Source organism: Varanus komodoensis, unplaced genomic scaffold, assembly GCF_004798865.1.
Source record: "Varanus komodoensis strain SLA01 unplaced genomic scaffold, ASM479886v1 scaffold6_2, whole genome shotgun sequence".
NCBI classification, from domain to species: domain Eukaryota; kingdom Metazoa; phylum Chordata; class Lepidosauria; order Squamata; family Varanidae; genus Varanus; species Varanus komodoensis.
In genome coordinates, this window is record NW_025336346.1 from 18,857,620 (window position 1) to 18,870,560 (window position 12,941).

Here is a 12,941-nt window from a genome sequence, read left to right on the forward strand (position 1 = left end):
TTATTTTCAAATGATGGATTTGGAGTGATCTAACAAAGTTGAGTGAATTTATTGACTGGAATCAGATCAGAGAAATGGATGTACACTTTTATCAATTTGATTTTACCTAACCAACAGTTTTCCTTTCATGTTCATGCTCAGGTTTAAATTACTTGGTGAAATGGATGAAATGATGGACTAAAGTTCCTTTTTCGTAATCTGTGAAGATTTCTAATGTCAAAGGGCATTAGGTCAAATCTTGGCTATGTAATCTGCCTATCTTTCAGAGGGCCCAAAGCAGCTCACAGTCAAATTAAAAGAAATACAGGCGGAACAATAAAATAGAACAGAGAGCAAAAATGAAAGCCAGATGTTAAAACATGCCATGTCAAAACATATAACAGGAAGCATGCAGGAACACCATGAAACTAGAGGGTATTTACGGAATGCCAGAATATCAGTTGGACAACCAAAGGCAACAAGTTTAACAATGTTAGAGTTGCTGCTCCACATCTGACATCTTGACCAACTGAATCTGTGATAAAAACAAGATACGAAACAGGGCTTTGTTTGAAGATTTCAGTGAGTGGGCAACCTTATACCGGACACAGGGGTCCTTAAAGTTCCTGGAGACCAAATGGTTAGGGCTTTATAGTAATAACCAGCATTTTAGTGTGCATAGGTTTGTTTTATATGGTTTTGAAATCAGAAAAACAAGTAAACTGCACCAGATTGCCTTAATACTTACTGGGCTTTAAGTGCATTAAAGATATTCTTAGCTGTAATTCAAACATTTTTACAAATTTGATGGCAATGTTTCAGTTACTGAAATGTTGCCAGTTTTCAGGCAACTTGTTTGTTTGTTTTTGTTTTCAGGCAACTTCTTTTCACAAGTTGCTATTTCAATCTTCCTGGTTCTTTAAATACCCTAGTACTTTCAGACAGGAAAAAAAGCAAAATATGATAGCTGCTTTTGATTTATATATAAATTTGACAGCAATGATAACTATTAGCAATACTGCTAATTCTGGAGAGAATGGCATACAATATGGGGCGAATGGGGCGGCATAAAAATGTTTTAATAAATGAAAATAAATAAAAAATATGGTAAATGTCAAGAAACTGGTGAATTTGTGGCCATTAACTCGTACAGCTTAACAGTTAAGAAGTTTCATTGGGAACTGTCAGAAAATGTAAACTAACTGCCCTCAAATAAATTTCCTAATATCCTCATTTCCACAGGGCAGTGTTTCTGAACCCTGGATCATTTTGGTTGCCCTCCTCTGGACCCTTTCTAATTTTTTCTGCATCTTCCTTAAACCTTGGGGCTCAGAACTAGACACAGTATTCCAGATGAAGTCTGACTAGTGAGGAGTACTGGGGAACTACTGCTACTTGTGATTTGGAAGTAATACTTGTATTAATGAATCCCAAAATAGCATTTGCCCTGTTTGCAGCTGCATCGCTGCAAACATTAGTCTTTCTATCAGAATCAATTTATCCACAAGTTATAGCCACCATTATCAGCAATCTAGGAATAAAATACACATCAGTGTGTTTTGTAATTGCACACTGCACATCACTGTCCTCAAGCTGAGTTCACACTCTACATAAATCCACATTTCAGTTCATGGCTGGTAAAGTTACTATCAAGAAATGGGTTACCAGAGCTTCACCTGTGGAAGCTGTTCTGTAAAGGGACATTGGTGTCTGTATAGCTAATGGTCTTCCTGCCAACTGGGAAGCCAGTCTTTGATTCCAGGACAGGATCTAGGCAGTAAGGAAGTAACTTTGGGCACGAGATGCTAGGAGGGTGCAGTGAAGCAATGGAGGAGACAGCTTTGCGCAGCTAGCATGTGCGGCACCACCTGGGATCGCTTATTGCCTGCAGTGGAAGATACTGGCGGGAACATGGAGATTCTGTCCCCTTCCCAGAACTGCAGTAAGTTTCAGCTGCCAATTTAGTGGGCTTTTATACATGGGATGCAGGAGAACACAGCCTATTCTTTTCTGTCTTAGGCCAGCCCTGCTCTCCAACATTAACGCTCCTCCAGTATTGTACAAGCACGAAGGTATTAATTTTGTCTTCAGTTGCAGGCACTCTCATCTAATCTAAAAGGCTATGTTATATAACTTATCAAGCTTCTTATGTGCAAGTGAGAAGGCTTCACAGCGATCCTTGCCAAAGAACCCTCTAAATAGCTATCTTGGCCTGCTATGTTAGACTCAGAGGGTCGCAGCATACTGACATGCTCATCCCTATAAAATGGAACAGCCCTTCTTGTTTGACTTCTCTGTGTTTACTAATGACCTCCACTCCAATCTCATTATCATTATATAGCAATATCAGCTTGCTCCCTGAAACTCAGCCTTCAGCCTTAAGGCAATCTATAATCTTGCCCTCGACAAGAAGCTCCCTCATATTAAAAAGAGAGGCAGAGTTACCTTTTCTTCCTGGCTGTTTTGGTTGCTTCTTGATTTTTATAGCTTTGGCAAACCAGATGGGTGGAGCAGAGAGGTAGAGAGACAAGGACTAAAGAGGACGAAGAAGCGGTACCCCCATTGCCTGCTGTGTGTATCAGAGTCGCTTGTGGATGGAAAGAAAGCCAGAGGATAAAAATAGGTGTTGACTCAATATTATTTGACTTGGCTCTGTGAGAGACTGTATTGATGTCACATAACAGGCACACATTGGGACTTGGTGACTGACTGACTGACTGACTGGTATCTCTGCTTCTCTTCTACTTATTTATTTGTTGTAATTATCTTCCACCTTTCTTCCAAAGATTCCATGGTGACATACCTGACCACCTTTTTTGCATTTATTCCTCACAACAGCTTTGTGAGTAGACAAGGCTGGGAGTCAGTGATGGAGTGAGCGTCATGGCACAAGTCCTACAGTGAGCCTCATGGCACAATGGGGACTAGGCCTGCTGTCTCCCTCCGCTTAGCCCAACAGTCCAAGCACCACACAATCTCTGCCCTCAGAAAATATGGAAAAGATGACAGAGGTGGCAGTTGAATCACATATCTAAACATATATAGACTGATTCATACTGCATGCACTGACATGTAGGTATAAAAATAAACTTTGGGGTTCCCATTTGAAGAGCCTCTGTCAGAACATAGACCGGGAAATGGACTGTAATAAAAGATGCAGGTTAGCCATGTGCCTGTTGTCCTGGCTATAAGATGGGCAGATGCAAAGGAGGACAGAGCTTTAATAGGTGCCAGAAGGCCGTTAAACATTTAAAGAGGCAGGAATCCTGTCCTCTTTTGCATCAGCCTATCTCGGCATGGTGGGAAAAAGCTCTGCCACACTTCCACATCCACCCAGAGCATATTTGCTCTGGTTTGGCTGAGAGTTAAGAAGTTTGAACCCTTGTGTAGCATCAGTTGATTGGGTATTAATTGCACTGTAAACAGTTAAATCTGGCAAAGATGAGAGAGGAGCCAACTGAATCACACATCTAAATAAATATTGCCTGTTTCATACGGAGTTGGTATTTATCTTGCATTTCTTCCTTGTTTATTTTCTATACTGCCCGATAGCCAAAGCTCTCCTCCTTATTGTATTCAGGTACACTGAATTAACTATGCACTGATTGTTTAACTCAATATAGTCTCCCTTCCCTTCTCCTCACATAGACTAGGAGAACTTGCTGCTTCTATGCTGATTGAACTGCAATTACTGCTGTGGTTTTGTTGTTTTATGTTAATTTTTGTTTGCCTGTGTGTTTTTTAAACCTTTGGCATTGCCCAGGGAGCCTTGGCTATTGGGTGGTATCACAACGAAATAAATAAACTGCTGCTTCAGGCCTGCATTAAGATACCTGCCAAGAAGCTGTATTTAACCTCAGTTACCAACTTGGTTTGACATGTGCCCTATTTTACAGAGAGCCTGTCCTCTGCTTGAGGCTGTCCTCTACTGGAAGAGCTGTCCAGTCTAAGGTCTATGTAGAGATAAGGAACTCCTGGAAGTGAAAGCAGGGGTCTTCAATCCACTAACAGTTAGTCTCTGAACAGAAGACTAAGCACTGTGGCAAGTGTTCAAACATTTCTGACTGTTCTATACCTTTGTAATTTTTGGAGTATTTTAAGGGCAGTGTCACAAAATGTGTTTTTGTTTTTGTCAATATATTTTCTTATTTTTGGCCAGATCTTGTATGGAGCTTGAATGCAACAAAGATTCCTCCCTCTTTCCTGCTTACCTTATTGAATTTTGCAGTAACCATGTGATGGACTGGGGTGATTTTTAAAAAGAAATCTCTCATTTGGAGATCTGTTCATAATTAAAGATCTCTTCATAATTGGAAGATTAAGTTTTAAACATCAGCTCTGAGCAGAAACAAAAAGGTGGAAAACTTATTTTAGCTTGTATAATTAGCTATGTAGACAAGAAACTTAATTTTATCCCTAGGTTCCCCAGGGAGCAAATCAGTAGTTCTTTGAGAATAAGGAGCCAAATGAATCTATTAATGTCAGTTTATATGCCATCTGGTTAAACTTAGTAATGCTACTGGAAAAAACAACACTAGTCTTTCACACTTACATTCTGAAATATTTTGAATGGGGAGTCTGTAAGCCTCCAAAATCAAATGATTACGGGCATCCTGCGGAGGATTCTCCAAGGTTTTAGAGGCCACCAAGGTCTGCCCAACAGAAAAATTAATCTCAAATTAGTGCCATTTAATATAGAATCCACATATTTTCTTTAAAAGGATAAACAATTCTAATAATATAAAATTGAGTGCTCTCTCTTTCTTTCTTTCTATTCTTTTACAATCAGTTGATTTTCACTAGAATAATTTTTCAGAATATTGAAGCTGAAATCCAATGCTTTATCAAAAACTATCCCTCTGCCTAGGTTTGTTATCTTACAGACTGTTAGTTAGCACTCCTGAACATGAGCGGGGTATGTCTTTTTCTCCCACTGTGAATGTGGAGCATTGCAGAAAACTGCACAATGAAATAAGATAATAGCCAGGTAGGCCATTTCATGTCTATATACTTGTAACATTTTTATTATATCAGGAGTTCTGAAGTTAGTAATACAAATATTTAGCTAATCTACCAGGCTCATGATGGAAACTATAAATGAACATTGCTGGGAAGTGGTATTCTCTTGTGCAGACTCACGGGTTTTAATCTTTTTTCCATAGAACAGCAGGACAACGCAAATACTTTTGTAACTTCCTTCAGTTTGGGATGCTGCTTGCCAAGCAGCAGATAACCAAAGGCCCTTTTTCACTGGTGGTCCTAGTTGCATCGTTCTTTGCTTTCTTAACTATTAGCTTTTGGAGAGCACCTCACTGTGTTTAAACCAGGCCTGCATCACTTGAATCCAGGCTTCTGACTTACCAGGTGATTGACAACCCATCCCACTTTTGCAGATGGACAGGCAGCAAATCCAGGAAGTTTACTGATCCCATGATGGGTAGACCCCCAGCCATGTATGGATACATTTCCGCTGGTGGGTCACAAGCAGTTCAGCATTATATCTTATTGAATAAAATAACAGATAGTATCTTAGCATTAAACATGAATTTATGGAACAATATTTTTAATTTGCAGAGCTGAGTTTCCTTATTTATTTAAAATTAAAGGAAAGTATTTAAAATTAAATAAGTACAAGGCAGCACAAAGATAAAAATCACGCTAAGTGACTACAATAAGATGTAGTAATAACATTTTCAGTACACGTTCATGAAAACAGTTACTAATAGAAGCAAAGCTCCCTCCCCAATGAAAACCCACCCTAAAACAAAAACCCAGCAGCCCAGGCATTGAGGAAAGGCTGAAATCCCGGAAGCAAGCTGATTCCAGGGGTGTGCAGACAACACTGAAAAGGCCCCCTCCTTTGTATTCAGCACTCCACCCACCCCTGGTGGCAGCCAAGTGTGAAGGGCTTCTTTTGACAACCTCAGAGTACAAATAGGCTGGTATGAGAGCAAGCAGCCCACGTAGTTTGGGCCCAACCCATTTAAGGCTATAAAGGTTATTTTTTGTTGTAAAAGGGCAGGAAAAGCAGAATTTAGTTTGCCCTGTACTGATAGATTTCTTCTAACAGTACTTCCCTTAAAACAAAAACTTCACTGGTTCAGCCTTTTAAAAAATCCTCTTAATTTACCACAATGGGATGGGAGATCAATATGCTAGCTGGGGGGCTGCCATATATGTTTGGCCTTTCCAGTTGGTGGCTGCCTTTTGGATCTGACAGATCCAAGACTTCCCTGGACATGGCTCTGAAATGCTGATGTTGGTCCCAGTGCCCACGGAACACAACAGGAAGTACAGTGGCAATGACAAAGCCTTCAGCTCTAGCCATGGGAAGACCTCCCTTTCCACCCAGAGATTTCCTTCTGCACGTCTGCAGCATGCAACAGCCAGTTCTTCAGCAGGGAGCTTAGAGTTACTCCCTCAGTGATTTGCATTAGATCGGAGTGGGCTTCTGTGATTGGACAGCCCATCATGGCTTATTTAAGCCGTGGTGCGCTGTGCGACATGCCAACAGCCATGACCATGGCTTACCATGTTGTCCAAAACTGGGGACTGTGTACAGCCCCCATGGAATCCATGGTCACCAGATTCAGATGGCATGGCAAGCCATAGCTGGACTATGCCACAGCCAACTATGCCTTTAAAAAGCCATCAGGAGCTGCAGTGATTGTGCAGATCTGCTCTAAAGCAACAATAACAATTTCTCTCTAAGTTGGACTGCTGAAATTAAGAAAACTTGTGGGGGACGCTGGGCTTGGATTTTTAGGTAAAAGGACTGTGGGCTCATGGTACTGAAAACAAGTTATTGAGCTACTCAGCATGCGGCTGAAGGCACCCTGTTCCTTAATTCTAATTGTGTACTGCATCTCTGTTTCCACTCTAAGTCATTCTGTTGCATCAGGATTTGGTTAGTGGACCTTGGGAGTTTAGCACCAAAAAAGTAGATCCTGCAAGCCTTTCAAGCCCCATAGTGGGGAATGAAAATTGGGTTAAAAATTTTATAATAAATAATTTGAAAAATTGGCATGTTGCCCGAACATTTTAGTTACATTCATATCATGTGAGTTATCCATGCCAGGCCATCAATCTTTATTGGATTAGTGGTTAGCAAAAAATACTTACTAGGATATGCCTAATATGATAACCAGGAGTAATTGGGTATATAATCCTTGCAGATCCTCCTATCCCCATCCCAAATTCCTTCCTCTTAAATAAATCAGTACATACATGACTGATGAATGGCAGTACGGCTAAGGTCCTCTGCAGGAAGGCATTGGCCACAATCCATAGGCATAACTAAGCCCATTAAAAGTACTTAATTCAAATATGCCAAAGAGCACAATCTTATGCATGCCTACCCAGAAGCAAATCCTGTTACTTTATCTGACATACTTAACTTTCTTCTGTTGGTAGGATGGGATATTCTTGAAGATACAGGATAATTCTCAGACATTTTGAGAGTTGGATGGTTGTATCTTGATTTTTCAAATCCAATTCTTGAATTGATTGAAATACAACATATCTTCTGCTAAAGTTCTCTTTGGAAGATACAGGATCACCTCAGGCATTTTGAGAGTTAGTAGATGGACACTGAGTTTTCAAATGTAATGCTTGGGTCATTTCACATTAAATTTATAAAGATAAACCTGAAAAGAGACTAGAATCTGAACAAATAATAATTTTCTCCTCTTCCTTTTTTTGTGGTAAAAGCCTCACTATCATTTTTTTCTGATACTGAATCTCCTTCCATCTGTTTAAAATCACTGCTTTGCAATAGAATTAGCTACTAGAATAGTGCTATCCCCCTAGATCTTAGCGACAAAAATTACCAGACAGGAAGGCTCAAATCAGGTTTTCTTACAGCAGTCTGTAATGTGATTATAAAACCAGTCCTTGATATGAAAGTAAATTTGACTTCAATTCAGTGCTTTATCCCCATTCAGGAAACTTAGAGCCAAACAACTGGTTGATTGGTTTATTGGGGTCTCAGGCTTCTGTGTTGCTTTGGCCCTCTTTGCCCCTTTACAGTTTCCATGGGGTCTGCCAAAGCTCAGTGCCAGAGTGTATACCAGGGGTCCTCAAACTGGGGGCCAGTTGAAAGCTGCTGGTGCTGGGTGTGGGCCAGAAAGGTGGTGCCGGCAGTGTGCGCGGGCCGGCGCGGGGGGAGCGCATGTGGGTGCGCACGCTGAGGTGGGGCAAGGGGACGCGAGGCAGGGGTGGGCATGTGCTGCTAGGCAGGCGCACGAGGCAGCGGCTTGCTCGCTTGGAGATAGTTTTCTCCGAGCGCGCCGGGTGAGGTGCGCGCATGGGCATGCGCACGTGTGGCAGGTCCAAATGGGCATGGCGGGCCAGATAAATGGACATGGAAGGCCAGATCCGGCCCCCAGGCCGTAGTTTGAGGACCCATGGTGTATACCCTGCAAAATTTCCCAGGTCCAATCCCTGAGCAGCTGCAATTAACAGGTCTCTGTGCAGCAGTTCTGAGAATGACCTCTGACTGAGATAATGGAGCGGAGAGCAGTCAAAGTAGTCAGGCCTTGGCTAGACAGGCCAGTGATCCGATTTGTGTAAGGCACATCCATAGGATCTCAGTGTCATAGGACTTATGGCCCATTTCTTTTATCTTTATAGTGCTCTCATTGCATTCTTCCTTGGTTTTGTTTAGTGTGCCCACATATGTTAATCCCCATGGTCTTGCATAGCCACATGTTCTCCTTTGTGCATGCACAGCATTATGTTGAAAGCCAGTCTGGAGCAGTGGTTGGAGTGGGACCCTGGATTTCTGGGGTTCACTGCGTGATTTTGGGTCGTCACTGACTCTTGTCCTAACTGAGCTCACATGTTTGTTATGAGGATGAAATGGATAGGAGGGGGATGATGTAAGCAGCCTTAACAGTAGACTCTCAGTTAACCATCTCCCATGGGGATTTGTAGATGCTGGATAAATGTAGTTTCTGGTTGCTTGAGAGTCACTATTAAAAATAGGCCTAACTAATGCTATACCCCATACCATACCATACCAAAAACTCTGTATTGAGTTGATATTAATATTAAAATACAGACATTAAAAGCAAATTAAGACAAATAAAGACAAATTTCTACCTTCTGAAACTGAGCCTTAATGTCATAGTTTGTTGACAAAACAACATTAAATTCCTCTGTGAGCTCTGCACAACAGTCTCCTTTCTTGAGCCTCTTGAATATATTCATCTTCTGCTTGAGCCTCTTGAATATATTCATCTTCTGCTTGAGGGTAAGCACTATATGTTGACACTTCCATGGGACCTGTTTTGGCATATTTGGAGTTGTGTAAGAACACAAAATTTGAACAGCAATGGTATGTTTACACAAGGTGAATTGGTGGGAGTGGGAGACTAACATGTGGGCTTACTCACAGTGTGGTGTGTGGCATGTTGCCAAGTTTTGCATTTCCACTGGAAATTAATTTAATTTTATATTTAAAGGATTATTTCTTCAATTTGTTTGTCAGTTGTTTGAGAGTGTCGGTTGCTTGAATTCCAGTTAACTGAGAGTCTACTGTATAATAAATAAATATTTCCTATGAGACAGGATAAGATTAGGCTAGGGGTACGATGTCACTTGCTATAAAATGTGATCATGTGAAATTGCATACAGTATTTTGCCATCTACAACATTGTGCAATTTGGCAGGTGAACAATTTAAAAAATGGATAGGAAATATACATTGCAGTATGGGATGTGGAGGAAAGAAGAGTACCGCCTATTCAAAATATATGTTGAAGAATTACAAAAATACTGGGAGGCTCAAGGAAAAATCAGTAATGTGAAGGACACCAGTTAAGGGAAGGTTACCAAATGCAATGTTTTGATATCATTGTTGTTTTAAAGCTGCCTATTTATCTCTGCATAAGATGTAGACTGTGGCTGCAGTTCTCCAAGGAGTGATCTGCAGGCTGAAACTGAGGTTTGGCCATGGATTGATCCCAGCATGTACGCAAAGAACTGCTTTAATGGTATAAAAAGCCCAGCATGCACAGCAATTTCTATTGCCAGTGCAGAGGTTCAAGAGCCAACCACCAGCAAGTTGTGTGCCTGCCTGCTGCTGGGTTCACTTGGTGGCTCAATGAGATGGGTATCTCATGGACTCAGATACATATGGAGACCACCAGGAAGCAAAACCCATGCACAGCTGCCACCAGAAAGCTACTTTGCAAGGAAGTCGTTGTTCAGATGCAGCTGACATATGTGAGACAAACAACATGACAGATGAAGAGGGAGCAATCCACGATTCCAGTAGTCGATGCTCTTTCGGTGCATGATTAGTGTGAAGCTTGGATTCGAAAGATGTATTCCTATGCACGCTTAGTTAGGAGTAAGCATTACTGAACTCAGTGGGATATGCATCTGAGTAAACATGCATAGGATCAGGTTGCAAATGATGTCTGTGACTCTGCATACAAAATGAGGGGTATTTAATCTTTTCAAAAAAGAAAAAGAGAAAGGAACATGATTCTGATCATTTATGACTCTGGTATATTTGCTTTACCTTGCAGCTTATAGGCATGGTGGGATGGGGTATGCTTGGAGATGTCTGACCATAGCTTCTTTCCTATTCTATCCATAATCATCTTCTTTTGATCCAGGGATGGGCAACTTGTGGCCCTCCAGAAGATTTTGCCTACAATTCCCTTTAGCTGTAGAGAGCATACCCAATGGTGAGAGATGCTGGCAGCTCGAGGACAACATGTTTGGAAGGCCACAGGTTGTCCATTCCTGCCATAATGTTTCTGCTGAGATGTTTTCTGCTTTCGTTTTGTTCCTCTTTGTTGACTTGTGTCCTCTCTCCACAAGAGAGATTGAGTGCCTTTCTTCTCTGCAGAAAGGAAAGAAAGATAACTCTGGCCCTCTGCCTGACCTGGTGGAGCAGTCTCAGCTGCCTTTGGGGGAAGACAATAGGACAAAGGGATGCTACCGTGTCAGTATCATAGCAGAGTGCATAACAGAAATCTCTAGTGTTAATCTAAAATAATCTTCTGTGGAAAGGTGCTTCTAACAGCTGTCCTCATTGGCACATCTTACCTTAAAGAGTTATCTCATCCTGTTAGAACATGCACTGTAATATTTTGGCATAGGATTCATTTAGGCATCAAAAGCACTCAAAAAACCTAATGTATTCCCCACCCGCAATACACACAGGCAAAGCATGTGAGCAGCTTTGCTGGCCTCTCCCTTGTTTGCATGGCCATTCGCTCTGTTGTCCTTACTTTCCAGGGAGGGGTTCTTTTCGCCATCCCGCTTCCATCATACAACTTTTCACTTTGAGGTTAAAATTACCAAACCAGGAGGAGGAAAAGATGTGAAGCCAGATATGCTCTTAGAGTGACTCAACACAGTCAATTTGTTTATTTAGGAAACTGCTTCAAATAGAATGGGTGGGGAATATTTACTTACAAAAAATGCATTTAACGAGTCTGATGTGGAGAAGGGAAATATTGACTGGGTTCACATGACACAACAAGCCCCTGTGGCTTATAAACTGGGGGTACTGTTAGGACACATCAGCCCACAGAGTCTCATTCCTATCTTTGCCATCTGAACCCAGGCAATGCAACAAGCCCAGGGGTAGTCCAAACTGCTGCGGAGCCACCTGCCCAAGGGCAATTGGGCAAGTAGCTTTAACAGCTGCTCCCCAAGAGCCCAATCAGCACTTGGGGACAGCCGTCAGAAGTTTGCCCTGCACTACAGGCAGCTCTGTTAGCTGGCAACTGGCTGGCATGACTGGCTCTGCTGACTCACGAGCCAAGCCAGTCAAGGCCGCCTCTGTCTGGCACTGCTGCTGCCGCTGCCTGGCACAAGGACCCCCATCTGGCGCCGTGGCTACTCAGCAGTGGCAGCTGCAGATGGGGGGTGCCCTGCTCACCCACATTGGAAGCAAATGGGGGGTGGCCATAGGAACTACAACCCCTCCAAGGAGTGGTGTGACCGCCTGTGACAAGCCTGATTGTCAGCTTTACTCTGAGTTGTTTTATAAACAACACACACTGAACATAACACACTCTTATTCTTAGGGTAGGTTGTCATAATATCTGAACAGGACATGGTCTTTACTATTCCTGGGCTAGCTTTTCTTTCTCCTCACAAGCAACACACCCTTCTACTAACTCAATGGAAAAACCATGTTAAAGAATTAGATCAATGGATGCTTTTGGGACCACATCATCATCATTAAACATTTTTGCCCAACCTTCCCTCCAAGAAAAATAATATGGTTATTCTCTCCCATGTTATCCTCACAAACCCTGTGGGATAGACCCAGCTGAGGGAGCGAGGGAGCTCAGGTCACCCAGTGAGATTCCCAGCTAAGTGGCGGTTTGAACCTGGGGCTCCTCAGCCCCATCCAGATATTCTAGCTGCTTCACTATGCTGTATTAGAATATTTGTAAAAATCACTGTTGGCTGGCAAATTCTAAATGAATGGGTTTGCACTGAAGTCCATGGAAATGTGCCACTTCAGTACAAATGATGGTCCAGTGCTCTGAAGCCCAGTTTGAAAGCCAGATCGGTAACCATATAGCAGGTGCAGAGAGCAGCTGCTTGATTCCTGGCCTTCCTGTCAGTGCCTGGAAAAGCCAGGTGGCTCTGTATGGCTGCCAAGATGGGCAGCACTATGAGTCAGGTAAGTGATAGGTGCGCCTTCCCTGGGCATAGGAGCATGAGAGGATCCATGCTGGATCAGAACAAGTGTCCATCTGGCCTAGCATTTGTTCACAGAGTGACCAGCTAGCTGCCTGCCGAAAACCTACAAGAAGGGCACAAGTGCCGCAGCAGCCTCCTGCCTGTGTTGCTCAGCAACTGGTGTACATGGGCAGACGGTCTGTGATGCTAGAGGTAGCACCAGGGTGAAACTGGGTAAGGATGTAAAAATCAAGTATCATGCAGTATGTTGACAGCTATGTTAAAACAACATTAGCTGCACATTCA

The 12,941-nt window shown here is 42.4% G+C and overlaps 1 protein-coding gene across 5 annotated transcripts in view; it reads right to left on the bottom strand.

The window, feature by feature from the left end:
* The window catches only part of KBTBD12 (kelch repeat and BTB domain containing 12), a 91,410-nt gene that overhangs the window by 58,304 nt on the left and 20,165 nt on the right, over nt 1–12,941 (bottom strand). For 2 of the 5 annotated variants that reach the window (XM_044451149.1, XM_044451145.1), the window contains exon 1: nt 2,425–2,570. The exons of 1 other annotated variant lie outside the window; for it this stretch is intronic. The gene's annotated coding sequence lies outside the window, so the exon portion shown is untranslated. Of the gene's footprint in view, nt 1–2,424; nt 2,571–4,531; nt 4,632–5,340; nt 5,727–7,371; nt 7,553–12,941 lie in introns of those variants that run through there. 2 more of the 5 variants (XM_044451147.1, XM_044451146.1) reach the window with 2 other exon arrangements.